At 39.8% G+C, this 16,239-nt stretch overlaps 1 protein-coding gene across 1 annotated transcript in view; it reads right to left on the reverse strand.

Annotated features, from left to right (window-relative positions):
- The window catches only part of lingo2 (leucine rich repeat and Ig domain containing 2), a 185,541-nt gene that overhangs the window by 138,486 nt on the left and 30,816 nt on the right, over positions 1–16,239 (reverse strand). Inside the window, exon 2 of the mRNA XM_077608854.1 lies at positions 5,096–5,270. The gene's annotated coding sequence lies outside the window, so the exon portion shown is untranslated. The remainder of the gene's footprint in view (positions 1–5,095; positions 5,271–16,239) is intronic.

Here is a 16,239-nt window from a genome sequence, read left to right on the forward strand (position 1 = left end):
TAAAACGATTTGGCTCGTTCTGAACTCGGCGAGGTTCAGTCAAAGGGTTTTGCTAGTAGCTATGAAGTCTTTCATTGGCTTAATGCCATTTGCTTGAAGCCCAGCCACAGAACTCATTGTCTCTGTGCGGCTGTTTAATTGAGGCCAAGTGCATAGGGTTGTCCCCCCCAAAAGACTTTTACAGGGCTGCTCAAACTTTCTGAGTAGATTTGACTTGACATTATTTCTTCATAATGGAGAAAAATGAGTTCATCACTAGTAGACGCCCAACTCCTTTAAAGACGGAATGTGGTAGCAAATGTGCCGGCTAGTCTAGTTATTATTTTTTATTCATTTTATTTTTTGGGGTCACAACCCTGTCTGACAATACATCATACAGACATCTTCAAAAAATGTAGAGTGGGTAACCAATCAACATTAAGCAAACTTACCAATTCCATTTTTTATCCTACCATTTGGGAACTATTCTACTTTTCTCTGAAATATTACAATTCATGTAAGTATAAAATGTCTCAATTCAAACTGCCAACTCATTCCAAAAAAGACTGCTACTATCTCCATCTATACCGAGCCTCACACAATCTAAAAATGTCCGTCACAGCTATTTACTTTTATTAAGAGGTGACATTTCCATTTAAATCTAGTCCAAATCATACAGATAGTACCCTATTTTATCAACACTGAACAAATTCAGACTAAAATAAGACTGGCTTCAAATTTGTCCAGCAGGGTGCCAGTGGATGCTGTGCCGAGGCTTAAGTTCTCATCATTGTGTATGATTCTATAATTCTTTATATTACACTTTCATAGCAACTGTGTCTGTGAATCCTCTTGAGGACCTCACTGCATATCACAATAATTCTTATCTCAGTAGGCTATAAATAAGTTGCCACCAAGAATTGATATCATTCTATAAAAAAATGTATCTTTTTGAAAAAGGAACCAAAGAGGCGTGAATTAAAATTTTCCACTACACGGAACCTTTGCACGAGAAGTGTCAATTTTACATATTTGTCTGCGATTGTCGGTGCTGGACGTCCAATTCACTTGGGAATGAATGTTCATTCATCCCTACTAGTCAAAATAGATTGGGAGTTTAGCTCTGTCCGTGGCAGCCATTGAGTTAAATGAGTGCCCAGTAAGGATTAAAAGAAATACAAAACCGAATAAAAAAGTTATTGCATGGAAGGGTTAAGACTTGACGTACTAACAATGGCTGCAACGCCGTAGTCGCTCGCTTCTGGTTCTTGGGGACACGCAAAGCCACAGCTCTCATTTACAGCCAGCAGCTACAAAGTAGATTTCTAAATGATCCAATCCATCATTTGTCTGGCACGTGACTTTAATCAATGCACTGGGAGTAGGTAAAAGGCCCCTGATTAATCAGCAGGTCATTGTGCACAGAATCGATGAAAACACCCAATGGATCATGAACTTTGGGAGTGTCCAATGTGACCAACATTGTGGTGTGACCATTAAATCTATTAACGCAAAAATGTGACAACTTATTCAGTCATTCCTCCTAATTTTGATATAAGTGCCACTCTGTACTGTGTTTAACAAAAGTGGAAGAATTTCGAACTGGCAAACCTTTCAGCTGATGTGCGCTCACATTACAACAGAGAATTTCCCTCCCCTTCAATTTCTCCCTGGGTTTCCGCTTTCAAACTGAGTGTGTGTGTGTTCACTCTGCTTTCATGCTAGGTTGAGCTTTTGAGCCATTGTCGGCCTTGTTTAAATTTTAAAACAAGCGACGGAGGGAGAAACAAAGAGATGCCAAAAAGGAGAGAGTCTCTCCCATCGACTGTAACTAAAGGTGCATTTCTCAGGAAACGTCGCGCGCAGTCATGCAGAATATTTTTTTTCTTTGTTTGGAAAAAAAAATGTTGAAGAGGCTTCGGCTCTCATGGTCGGGGGTTCGGTCTAGCGAGCATAATTCTACGGCGGTCTAAAGTTAACATGCTGTATGGGGCGTCAACTTCGGCGGCAGTTTCCAGAATGTTTTGGAAGAGTTCAGAAGGGGAGAGTGGAAATGTGCCAAAGAGTAACACTTTTAAGCGAACACGTCATGCATCAGTGGAACCTGATTGGGAGGGATGTTTCATCACAACTATCTTGACAGAAACCGTGTTGCGCTTGTGAGTGAGCATCTTGTGGTTTTAAGGTTGGATGAAGAAATCATTGAGGAACATTACAAAAACAAAAAAGAACTTGTGACACATAATTAAAATGTCTTGGCTGTCTGCTAAAACTAAAAAAAAGAATACATTTTGGCAGACTCCTACGAGATAAGCCATGTGGGTACTCAAGTATTCAATTTTATGAATTTCATTTCAATGTGGATTGAAGCTGAAAGAAGAAACTAATTACCTGTAACTAACCAAATCTACCATCTTATTTAATCACCATTTTGCAACCTACTTGCCTCAGGATGGAAAGAAGCAAAATGTAAGCACTTACTGTTCTGAAATTAATTGTAAAAGACCAGCAATATTTAAAAAGAAGCCCAATCGTGTTTTCAGTTTCTCAAAAAGAGAGAGAGAAAAAACAAAGCAGATGAGTGAGGTCGAGCAGAAGGTTTGAGGGGAAGGCTGAGGGCAAACGGGATGCGACTGTGACTGCTGTCGGACTTGTCACCAAGCTAATTAGCCAAAAGGAAAGTGGGCCACCACCCATATCGGCCTCTGCAGCATTGGTTGCAGGGTTCATCACAAGAGATTTTCAGTATTACACTTTAAGTGATGTAGCGTGCTTCCTCTCAAGAGAGATTTTCATCCCGCTGCTTGGATTTAGGGGTGGTAAAGTAGCACTCCGGTTTAAAGGACACTGACGGCATAAGATACAAATGAGTAAAGAGCCTGCCTGGGAATAAACATGTCCACTGAGGATGCTTCTCTAGTTAAAGATTTCATTACTACTGCATGTTAGAAAAATAGAATGATACTACTAAATAGATTTCAGATATTTCTGAAATGAAAAAAACTAAAAAATACATCAAGATTAAACTATCCTTTAACGTGAAAGTAAACAAAAACCCCTGATGGGGTCAACACGCCCATAGTTTTGATTGCTGTGATATGAATATTGTCCCAAAAAACAGCTCCAAGTATTGAGCGCTATTCCAGTGCCGTCAATGCCACTGACACAAGAGTTAACAAGGAAGCGACTTAAAAAACCTAACCCTAACCCTCCCCAACATTAATAGGAGGCAACCAAAAATCTACAGGAAGGTATTGCTTGTTCAAGAAGTAGAGGAGTAGATACAGTATGTTCCTAGAGAAAACATTCTTGTAAGTCATTTATTTATCTTCAGGTAAAATACTCTAGGAAATGTCTCAAGGTAAAAAGTTGAATTCCTTCCTTCCTAGAGAAATACAACACATTGAATGATGCTCCCAAACTAGAACATAAATCATCTCAGGTGTTGACATTTTAATATATGTGCATGCGGTATTTTCAAATTCCTCTCAAGATTGTGCCAAGGTAAAAACAACGAGGAAGTTCAGCCCGGTCGTTGGTGCTGCCAGGACCCAGACGCATTAATTGAAAGTCAAAGAAGAAGCCGAGCCGAGCTGATCCGTAGCAAAACACAAACGACCTAATTGGATTGTGACAAGCAGAGGTAATTCCTGCAAGTCGTGTGACTCTATGCAATTCCAAGTGTCATTTTCCCAGGCTCTGCTGCCCACAGGTTTCAGATTACTGGCCTACTTTAGAAGCTACCAATCAAATGTAGTAAATTAGTTATTGGTGTTGGACACAAAATTATTGGAATAGCACTCATTTTGTATAAATACACAATGTTTATGATTCCTCATCTATTTGACTTTCATCCAAACCAACAGTAAACACACTGGGCCATTATGCTTGCCTAATATTACATAGCGAACACAATGTGTGCAGTCATAACAAGACTAACACTCTTGATTTTAATCTATCCGGTGACAAGATGACTTTTCCGGTAATGTTATCAGCACTCTTTCAAGATAAGCAAAGGCCACTCTGGGCTCTACCAAGAAAATTGTATATTTACAACTGTGGATACAGAGGGGCTGTCACAGTGCTTTCACACAATAAAAGAACAAAAACTGCATTTGAAGGAAAACCACCGCCATCTTAAACATGACCCTTTTGGCATCCACGCAATTGCAGCCAATTGCGGCCATCTAACAGCGTCGCAGACCACTAAACTTTATTAGCCGCTTTGTTCGCCACTAATCCAGTTTGGCCAGGCTTTCCTTTGTCCCTGACTGCTAGATGACACGAGAGCGGCTTTAATGTAGCCCATGCATCACGGGTCAGTTTTGTGTCACGGCGGCGGGCTTGGAGACATGACAGGATACAGCAGAGAGCGAGAGGGTGTCAAGGCGACGCCCCTCATGTCCTCGTCTCTTGAAAGCCATCTCAATTACGGTCCGACTTGACTGATTACTTTCCTTTCAGCCCTAGCTCATAATAGGTGTGCGGTTGCTATTTTCCAAGTGGAAGAGCACATATGTTCTCAAAAGGGAGGTTATTTTGTGGGTGAGCAGATCTGTCTAATTATCTAAGTAAAACAGTGGTCAGGTAGCCTGTCAACTGTCAATGGCAATAGTATATTAAAGCAATAGTCAAATGAATTTTTCCATGAAACGTGTATGAAAAAAAAAACATAGCAAACAGTGATTACATGGTAATTTTTGTCCAAAATAAACATTTAAATTTGAGTTGAAGTCATCAAAATCATCCTGTCCCCGTTTGTTATCGTCACCGTTTATATCTACAGTTACCATATTTCTTGCAGTAATCCATAAAATTTACCTTTCTCCATTGTGTTTTTGACACAATAGCATTGTGTGCATTATTGTGTAACAACGACAAAGACAATACATAATGTTTTGGTTTCATTGTTTCTTTTGTAGTCTTACTTATTATTACAGAACATTGTATGTTATTGCATCATCTAAGATGCGCATTACTATCAACAATAAAGAAAGTTTTCTTTTCTGTGGGAATAAGCTTTCAACATTGACACATTGATGGATCTTTTGTCATTTCTATTATTGTGCACATCTATTGAGTTGCATTTAAAATGAATATGAAAAATATACCTTACCTTAAGGTGTGGATACAGATCAGCAGGGATCAAAAATGTAGAAAGATTTGAACAGATGATATGGTATCAGACTGAAGCAGGGCTGATATTTGGGTCACACTGGGGTGAACATGTCCCAGTTGGCGGCACATCTTGATGCGGGAGCTCCAGTTAGTACCCCAGTCTCTTCCTTAGGCTTTGGCAACAAAGGGAACAAGAAAAGAACATGATTGCTGTCCGGAAGCTAGACTAAAAATACACATTTGCTATTTGAATTAATGGCCATTTGACAGAGTTGGCAAAATAACTTGGACTTTGTACCAAAATAAAAGCAGAGACACATTGCTAAAATCACACTGCTTTAAGTAGACAAAAGATCTGTTTTCAAATCTAGGTTAAAAGTGAAAAGTCAACAGAAAAAAAGGTGAAAATAATTTCTGGAACGATCTACCTGAGTAGAATGAAGTATGTAGTTACACTTTCCAAGTTAGACAGCAAGAAAAACTACAGACTTTAAAAATCGGAAACCATCATCACCGGCAGATTGAAAGGACTGCCTTTTTTATTTATTTTTTTCATCGATGCCACCAACCACCACACACAAAAAAGCACGTCTGCCTGACAGAGTCGAAGCGCATCAATCTCCAGCCCAAGTGGCACATCGGAGTGACAGGAACACAATATTGGACCCACTCTGAGTGCAGAGGAGCTGCCGGCATTCCGAAGAAAAGGTCAGCCGAATGACGAACATGAAACAGCCACATGATGAAGCCGCGCTAATGAGCTTACTTGGCACGGTGCGGCAGACCTGCCTGATGCAAGGGGCACCATTCCAGATGCTTTCAGGAGAAATGTTGGAAAGCAAACCATCACCACAGCTACGGTCGGGTAAGCAGTGCCCCCTTCACCCAAATCCAGTAAAATCAGGATTGAGCTCAAAGGTCAGTGCTAAAATAAATAAGCCTACTGCAAATGTTTCCATGTTAGATTGATGGAGTAGGAGCCGCCACACACCAAGCAATGAGGCCCAACATTATTGTGTCACTGATGAGTCCACTTTTCAGATTACTATTTCATTGAAAATTCTGAAAAAAAAGAAGAGACAAGCCTGATATCACTTTGGCATGGCATTTATTTTTAAACTGTTTCCCCATTATTCAGCTTTGTGTATAAAAGAACGTGTAAGAGGGACATTTGAGGTTTTCTAAAAGTGATTGTTCTGAGTGTTCTATTCAAACTCCAATTTCTATGACTTCAAGGACATCCCATTTTGAGATATACATAACTTCCTGGAATAGTAGTCTAATTCAACCCTACTTGAGCACCGCACAGCAAAACCTCAAGGAGAAATAAAAATGGTAGTGTATACAATAGTGTGCACACTAGTGTTCCAATTTGTGTATCCTGGGAGTGGGTCAACATTTCAGGGAAGTTTCCGGACCTACGGCAAACTATACTGCCATCATTCCCTCTGTGTCAGACTGTGTGAAGCTATGCAGACACTCTCAACAGCAACAATGCATACACAAGTCAAACGTAGCCCCTGCATTATGATCTTTGCTTTCTTGCACTAAAGGAAACAGGAAATGGCCCTTCAGCCCACTTAAAGTGGTGCGGAGGCCAGGCAAGAGTGCCGCCTATGTCCTCTCACCAAGTAAAGGTAATTGAAAGTATTTCCTTTCACAGTTTACTCTAACTTCAATTCAATACTTTACAAATCCTGCCACATGAGAATAAGCCAAAGTGTACATTGTTGACTTCAGGTGTTTATCGTGTTTTTTAGCTTTACTGGAAGCAGCAAAGCAATTAAATGTTGCTTTTTCTTACTTTTTAATCCGTCAAATGTCTCCACTTGATTGGACAAGCATGTTCATTTTTCAGCAAGAAGCTGATCAGAGAATTGTGAGGCAATCCATCACAAAGTTCTGCTCAGCCAGTGTGTTTGCCCAGGCAATGAAAAGTATATTATAGTATACTATTGATGTTTCACCTCCCCAAAAAGAAAAAAACATTTTTGATGTTGTGCAAATTATCTATGTGGCTTATTTACAGGATCGGTGCAACACTTCTGGCAATGAATGATATGTCATTGACAGCAAAAGATGTCCAATCAATTTTGAACAGGCAGAAGTAAGACCCTCATCTATACCAGTTCAAAAAGCTTGGACTTACTTTCAAGCCCTCCGAGTCTAAATGAAGTAGATGTTTGTCGTTGTGGCAGGAGCCAATGAGTTAAACTCTACCAGTTATTCATTTACTTTTGAATGTCCTCAACTGCGTCCCCAAAGTTAAATAACCCATATCTTCAAAAGAATCCGCTGTCTGGGAAGCATCTTCTTGTGAACAGAGGAATAGTAGTGACACACAAATGTGCACACACCTAAAACTAAGTCCAGAAGAAAGTGCACATCCTAGAGAGCAAGATGCGGTGCACCTGTCATTTCAATTCTCCTCATCCGACCGTGATGCTTTGATCCACTACCTCTTACGGCCAGACGGAAGACACAACAGCCCCCCACCCTCCCCGTAGAATAATGGCAGTGGCGACCTGGCATTTTGGAGATCATGTCAGATTTTGTGCTATAAATACGTATACATACGCATACATACATACATACATAGTGTTATTTCTGAAAGTACATTTCAGAGTTTGGAGAGTGCACCAGCTTTAGTTATCATTGAATTAATTCCACACAGCTCCCAAACCCTCTTCTTCTCCGAAAGATATGTAAAATATCCATTTTACGCCCCAGCAGATTTGTCATTGACTCAACCCTCAGGTGAAGAGTAGAAAGAGAAAAGGAATCATAACTTTTGTGTTTTTTTCATTGTGTGTGCTGGGAGGGCACAAATCCAATAATAACAACCGGCAAGGAACAAATTGGGAGTAAATAAGCAAATCAGTCACTTGTTTGAATTTTCTGCTATGAAAAGCAAAGGAGGAAACACAAATACATGACTTGCAGTGTAGTGCATGAAAATGTTACCGATTTTGTTCCATGGTAAGCCATACCAAAATAAATATGATTGTTATTATTTTTGTGATTGGCAGGCAAGCAAAACTGACTCCTCGCAGGTTCTGATGTAACTGCCACTTTGAGGATAAGAGGGAATGAAGACTGAATAAGTGAATGTCTTATCATTATCAGTAATGGAAGTAGTAAAGTAAAAGGTAGGCAAGGCAGGGAAAGGAAATTCAATGTTCAACAAGGTAATTCAACGTGCTTTACATCATCTAATTTCAACAATTTTGCTGGTTTGGGAATCAGAAGCTTTTTGTAAGAAAGTGCAACATCAAAAGTTAGGCAAGTCTTATCTTCAAGACTTAGTTAATATAGGCTGTAGACAATTGTATATGTAAACATTGAAACATACTGAAATTACAACTGTTTCAATATGAAGTCCCAGGGTCTTTAGATAAAAAAAGAGACAATGTTAGCTGAGGCGCATTATCTGCACAAGTCTCATTGTATATACCCGTTTGATTTAATACCTTCCTCACTGGGCACAAATTGGATTCGGGCTGCCTAAATGGATGGTTGAGCGATTAATGACAATGTGGCTTCACAATATATTGAAGCTCCTTTCAGTGTGAAATTCTGTGTCATTCGTAGGCGCTCCACAAGTTGCGTCGAGTGCTCGAGCGAGCATCTCTGGCTTTTCGCTCTCCATCACATCAGAAATGAGAGCCCAGAGTCGTGCAGACAGTCGCTCCAGGATTGAATTGCTTAAGCTCAGAAATTACATTGAAATTCCAGTTCAGCGATCATGAAGATTGCCGCTCCCCAAACAAACCCCGAGCAAAAGGGGGGGAAAATATCTGAACAACTTGTTCTTGGCAGGAAACTAAACTGATAAGTCGAGTGCTGTGAGCTTCGGCGGAATCTTTAGAGTTTTATTTTGTTTTTCTTCATTATTTTTTTTCTTTAAACGCACACACTACCCATGTTTATTTTCACCGGGATGTTAAATTATTCCAGTATTTGACAATCACTGGAGGCTCAGCCAAGTGTTGTTGGATACATAAAGGAATGGACAGGCTGTACCATAACAATTAGTGCTTTTACTGGACACCACTAGATTTTTCCCCCACAATTGGACTTTTGAGATAACAACTAGTGAAGGCAAAAGACAAAAATAAGCAACTAATGAATGTATCACAACCCTCCCACAGTAAATGGACTGGACTTCTAGCAGTGTCAATGGCAGCCAATGAGTTAAAAGGAAAATCCAAAAATATACTCTACATTACTATCAAGAGTAGTACAAAATACAATTTAGCCACTAACACCATATCTATGGTGACTATGCTGTCATTTAACTGAATATCGCTATTTTTGCACTCCAGTATTGTATCCAGCTTTTTTTCAAAATTGATAATTCGACATTTTGAGAACCCTACTAAAGACATACAGCTCATCCATAAACTATAAACAACACTGGACTATAAATCGCAGGGTTCAAACTACAGGAAAACAGTAGTTGTTTAAAGTCCAAAAACTCATGACCACACCATAACCTTGAAATTAAAGAACAGGTAAGGAAAGGCAGGGCATATGTATTTAATTTACATTTCAGAATAAAATGGCTTAAAAATGCAGCAGGGCATACAAGGAAATAGTCTTAAAAAGGGAGATGCCCAAATAAATAAATTTTAAAAATGGGCAGATAGTAAAAGCTAACGGAAGTCGACAAGGATGAGGGATTTAAACTCACAAGGCAATGACATACGCTGAGAAGATAAATCTCCCTTATTGTAATATTGCAATGGAGCTAGTGGGAAAGCTCAGGAGAACGGTGAGCTGTGTCTGCAGGAGGGATTTCACTGAGATCAGCTCAGACCTAAAATTGCTTATAAATCTGATGACTCCCTCTAAAAGTCAAATCCATCCACGTCGGTGGGAGACAACCTGATGGGACAACAGGGATGGAAGTAACATCCACTCTCCAGGACAATAAAATTGTAGTTTCTGAAAGTTTGAAGACAGTGACAAGGTACTGACTCATTCCCAACATACAACGGATTGGACCTTTAGGACCAACAATGGCAGCCAATTAGTTAAATGTGTGCCCATGAAGGTTAAATATATATATATATATATATATATATATATATATATATATATATATATATATATATATATATATATTTCATCATCATGCCATCATTCATAATCATCATAAAAGGTAAAGAGGACCATCAGTACCCTCTTCCAACTTATTTACACAGCTTTTGCCGATTCCTTTTGTAGCCAGGGATGGAGTATCTTCTGATTTTTTTTTTCAAGGTCCAGTTCAACATGTCTGATCCTCACAGATAAGAACGCGTCTAAAATTCTAGCCGACGGTTTCTAGAAAATGCATTCTCTTCATGCCTCCGTACCGAACAATACCCATCAAAGCTTTTATGCGCCTTCAAAGACAAAAAAAGTGAGGCTACTTTATGACTCCCAAACGAAGTTGGGGGCCATCTTTTTCCTTTTCCTTTGGCCTTGACAGAACACACCCTCCCTCGCAGCAACGAACAACAGGAACTCTGCAGATAGAGAAATAAACAAAGAATAGAAACACCTGGAAAAGTTTCCCTTACATCCTCTTGCTGTGCGAAGAAGACTAAGTGAATGTGCAGCGTCTTATCATCTGCTGCCACTACACAGATTAGTGCAATGAAAAAAAAGGTGGCGGAGAAATGGAGTAGGACGAGGGGGACAAAAAAAGAAGAAAAGCTGCTCTCTGCTATGAGAACAGACAGTCGCATTAGCTTCCTAATAAGAAGAGACAGAGCAATACTGAGCCCTGGCGAGGCACGGGAGAAGCTGCCACCGTGGTGGCCCACCCACAATGCTTTCCTCTTCATCCTCATCCCCCCCCCTCTACGTCCCCTTCACTTTGCATCAGATATCGGCGGCTAGCAGGAGAGGCTTGTCAAGGACTGAACTCACACGCTATCAATTATATTTTGACCTGGTTCACAGAGATAGTCGGATTCTGGTGTACAACCAAAGCCCCGACCCGGTTATCGTTAACCAAATGCTACGTTTCTGATCACACTATCCAGCTGTGCCCCCCTCCCGTTGATTTATAAAAGGGGATTTGTGTGAATATTTCATGACGTGTCTGACAAGGCAAAGAAAAAGATCCTACTGGTTTTCCCCTGAACAGAAAGCGCACAGCAGTATCGCGTAAATCAGGCTGTAATTTGACATAAGTGCAGCAAACTCTATCGGCTCACTGCTTGCAACGCTGAGTACTGCTATGCAAAAATAATGAAGCCCATCACAAAAGTTGGAAAAATCTGCCTTCACAAAAACAACTATATATAATCTGTTGGAAAAAAAGGGAAGAAACCATTTGCAAAAACCTACTGAAAAGAAAAATCCACATGCTACCGTGAATGACTGCAGAGAGGAAGGAGACCAACTAGCCAAAAAAATAAGCATTCTAAAATAACCATGCATCTCCTGCACTGATATGATCTGCTGGAGCCCATTGCAGCAAACTATGAGCACAAAGGAAGGTACACTCAAAACTGGTTGCCAGCCAATACCCTTCATTAGTGGCCAGCCAATTGCAGGAAATCAATCTGCGATAAACGTAGCCAATATGTCAACATATGAATAATTTGTCACATCCTTAATAATAATCAAACTAAGTATAACAATACAAACAATTCTGTACCAACAAACAGTTTGTTGCAGTGAGGCAAAAAGATGAATTGTATCCATCTGATCCCGTTTATTGATACACTGTGAACGATTTCAGTATGATTTGCAAAAAAAATATGCTCGTGCACAGTCAGATTTGGCTTTCCGGGGTAGTTATTTGGCTGAAAAATGTGGATGACGGGTCTGGTTAGAAACAATTATGTTCAAGTGCCGCCATCTATTACGTTTTTGTTTGTGTTAATTCTTCACGGCTAGCCCTGGTTGATGCCAAGTCTGTCTTTTTGGACCAGGCAATTAAAAGTTTAATTAGGCTCAATGAGAAACAGCTAAGCTTTTCCCAGCAACGCTTGTAAGGGCGAGTGTACCTCGAGTTCCATTAGGTTTGCCAGGAATGCATCAAGTATCGATATGCTGTCAATACTTTGATTTAGTGCAAGCTACAGTGAAAAACAGGCAATGTGCAAGCTAAACTTCAGTTGAATGAATGAATGAATAGGATGACTGAAGCTGTGAAGTGTAATAAATGTTCTGCATTGAATAATGGATGAGTTATTATTAGAGTTGGTTCAATGGCCAATGAATGGACTTGAAGTAGATGAGAGAAGGCTTGAACAATGGACAGCAAGATGGATAGATTAATGGTCAAAGGAGGACAAATATATCCTCTTGACGACCAGGGAAAAAAATGTTTTCCAATCACATTTATTTTGAAATTCCCCAATCTATGTGAAGTAATTGGAATACTGCAAAATAAATTTGGTATGATTGGAAAGCTTTGAATGTGCTCTATAGGGCACAAAAGGAGTTAATGCGATTGGATTCACTGGGTAGGAGATATTTAGGTTTACAAATGTCCTCTACAGAGGATAAATTTGAACTACTGGTATCCCGTCAGGAGGATATGGATGGTTTATTAACATAGGGAGGAAATGATGATCACTATGTAGGATTTTGGTCGGATCAAGTAATGAAAAAAATGGACTAAATCATGACTATATGGCTCAATTAAAATGTAATTCAGATATGAGTGAATGAATGAGAACAGATGAAAGATGGAACAATAAATAGATGGTCAAGATTTTTGGTTGAATGAAGGAATAATTGGTGGCAAGAAGTAGATGTTTGCACCTATGAAGGAATTATTTCATGGAACTACAGTATATATATATGGCCTTACGAATTCCTTGATAATAGATGGGAGGAATGGAGAATGCTCAATGTTTTTTTCCCCTGCCCCTTTAGATTTGTTGCTGAATAACGCATGGAAAGATCATAAATGGATGGATGATTCTATGCAAAAGTGGATGGAATATCCAAATCAGAATTGAGAAATGATTGAACAGAACTGACAGAAATTTTGTGTTATTGAATTGAATGCTTATATTGTCAATATACAAGTATAATGCAATTTAAAGCTTTCACCACATAGTGCACAAATAACAACAGACAGAGAAAGAAATAATCAATAAATAAGAAATGAATAAATAAGCAGTCCAAGTGAGGTCAGCAGAGTGAAGTGGGCTTATTCCGTATTGCAATTACATATTTATTTAATTAGATATTTTTTCTTGAAAATGGATGGTGGGACTATCCGAGTCTACTGATAGGTCAAAAATGTTGACAATTTGCTCATAAATGTGAAAAAGATGATAGACCTCAAACCATGTGGATCTTTTCACGCTTCTGCTGTGGATTTAAATGACTATCAGTAGCAGACATACAATCCATTTAAAGTGTGAGGATTCCACCGAAAGACTTCATTCATTCAATGCCAACCCTGGAGTTTAAATGGATTGGAGATCTATCAATGTCAATGACAGCCAATGAAAACAAAAGAAAACTCTCATTCTACTGTTTGAGAAACTACAATTTTATGTGGAAAATTCCTATTTCTATTGTTAAGTGGTACTGCTGAGAGACCATGATTGGGTGATCCAGCCACTTTCAGATCAAGGAATTGAAGAGAAACTAGTACTCTGTTGCCTCTTTTTTCTTGCTCGCTTGCTTTTAAAGGAGTGTCTAATGCAAAGCAATTATCTACATGGATGTGTCTGCTTTTAACGCTGCACCGGCCTGAATACTGATGTGTGCCTTTAAATTTACATTTCTTAACACTGACTAGATTTGCTCAATATTTCTTCTCTGTGTGTAGGTGTATGGTGTGTGTGATAGGTTCAAGGACTGTGCCCTACATTGCACAGCCTCAAAGATCACTCTTTTGTGTTTTTTTGAAGAGAGTGATAGTGTGATTTCTGGTCAAATGTGTTCACTCTCCAGCCTCTCTCACGGGGTAAAAAGGGGGGAGGTTGCCCACCTGTCTGCGTCCGTATGTGGCTAACAATGGTACTCGTGTCGCTGGCCAAATCGGGCAGACAAATTTTGTGTGAGTAGTCGATCAGCATTCAAGCCTCACAGGTGAAGGATGGCGAATGGGCGGGGCCTCGTTCGCTCAGCCTCATTTTAAAAAGCCAGGCGACGACTGCTCTTATATTGCCGCTGCAATCTGCTTTGTCGAGCGAAAAACTCTGCTCAAAAAGTCACTTTTAGACAAATGTGTGACGGCTGCAGTGGTAATGAAATAGCTGGGATGAGAAATGTTCTTATTATAGTGAGGAGTAGTTGCAGTGTCATCCTGACCTGATGCAAGGGATGATTGCAATGGGATTTTTTTCTTCTTTTTTGGAGTAGTGATCAAATGGATTAATGGATATTTAGGTCTGATGAATGATTGGGTTGGTAGTAGAGGGTATGTATCTGAACTATAATACTATAATGATTGGATGCATGCATGGAAGGACAAATGAATGAATGGATGGCTGGTTGTGTTGGATCTTGATGTTGAAATAAGAATTTGCAGTGTGATTGCATCATGGGTGTCAAACTAATTAAAGTCCGTAGGCCACATTAACTCCAATTTAATCTCAAATAGGCCATACTAGTATATTCATGGTTTAATAGAATATTAAAAATGACAATTCATTTTTTTTCCTAAATCTGTGGCACTAATGTGGCGTTGATGGCAGACAATGAGTTAAGCAGTTTCTGATTAAGCTATGACTGCAATTACTTTACATTCAAGTGAGTGTGCAGTAATTTAGCATTAAAGGAGAAAAAACATGGGTGAGGTTTTGAGGCATTGTTAGGAATTAAACGACAGTTGTGGTGTGTGATACAAAGTGAACAAAACCTAAAACACATAACGGACTTATAGACAGTCACAGGAGAGGTTGAAACCATTGCATAAAACCGGCAGACGGGATTACAGACAACAATGTGATATTCATGGACATTATCAATGATTATGTCTGCAATCACATTTGCACTCGCTCATTGACAACTATGTTGTTTATGGAAGGCACCCGCTGAATTGACGGGATACTGTCATCGTATAATAAAACCAGTAGCAATTGTTGGAGTTGTGCTATGCTGAGTCAGTACTCCTACCGCCGCCATCTTCTTTTATGAGGTTCTTTGTGGATTAAACAGCCTCCCACACGCATTACGGGGCTTGCGATTGAGTGCTTTATTTTTCAATGGCGGATGTCTCGCTGTGAATCACTGGAGCCCACGCGAGCGGTTAATGCTTGACAGGGTGTTTAGGATCAGTGTGTAGAACCACACTGGCGAGTGTGTTCCTTGGCAGAGGAAATCACAATGGGTTTCAAGCCAGAGTTAGTGTTTACAATGTGTGCTTTAGTGGGAAAATTAGACTTTCAAACCAAATACAGGGTTTGAGTTACATATTAGAGTTACTCAATTATGTATGGTGAGCATTTAAGAATTAGGACCCAGTGGCGGCGGAGTGGTCTGAGCGGCCTGCTGCAGTTGTCATGGCCTGGGTTTGATTCCTGAAGGAAGGGTAAGAAAGTAGTCAAGCCAGAATGTAGCCTGCACACTGGATTGAAGGTCAAACACCATCAAAGGCTGCCAATTGGCATTTAAAAGATGAAATGTGGCCAAGATTCCTACACTCCAATAAGTTTATCACCAAAAGATAGCATTCCAATTGAAGCAGAGCAGTAGCAGGGAATGAACTTCATTTGGTGATGTGCTTTTGAAATACTACTTTTTGGATAAGGGTTTAAGAGAAGGCTCAGGCTTTGAATTCCGATTAAGAGCCTAAAAATCAAACCCAAACCTCAAAATTTGGAATCAGATGGGGAAACCACTTGTACTTCTTGGTGCCCAAATATGTAAAAATGTCTGTTTCTGTTCTTTTTTTTAACACACTGGTCCAGTTCGTGTTTATGTCCCTTGTTCCGTTCAACACAGCGTTTGCCTATCTGACACCAAAGTGTCGTAAAGACCCCACGCCTAGCAATCTCCCCCGTTAGCCTCCCTGACTTTGATTGAGTCACACGAGGAAGAAAAGCCCAGAGAGCTGTTTCTCGTCGCCGCCAAAGTCGGGCGGCGCATCAAGTCGGCGAAGCTTTTATTGCTGAAGCTGGAGGTTTTTGTTCAACACCATACATCTGCGTCTACCGTGTAAAAGGGGAATAT

Source organism: Stigmatopora argus, chromosome 9 (genome assembly GCF_051989625.1).
Source record: "Stigmatopora argus isolate UIUO_Sarg chromosome 9, RoL_Sarg_1.0, whole genome shotgun sequence".
In the NCBI taxonomy this organism is placed as follows: domain Eukaryota; kingdom Metazoa; phylum Chordata; class Actinopteri; order Syngnathiformes; family Syngnathidae; genus Stigmatopora; species Stigmatopora argus.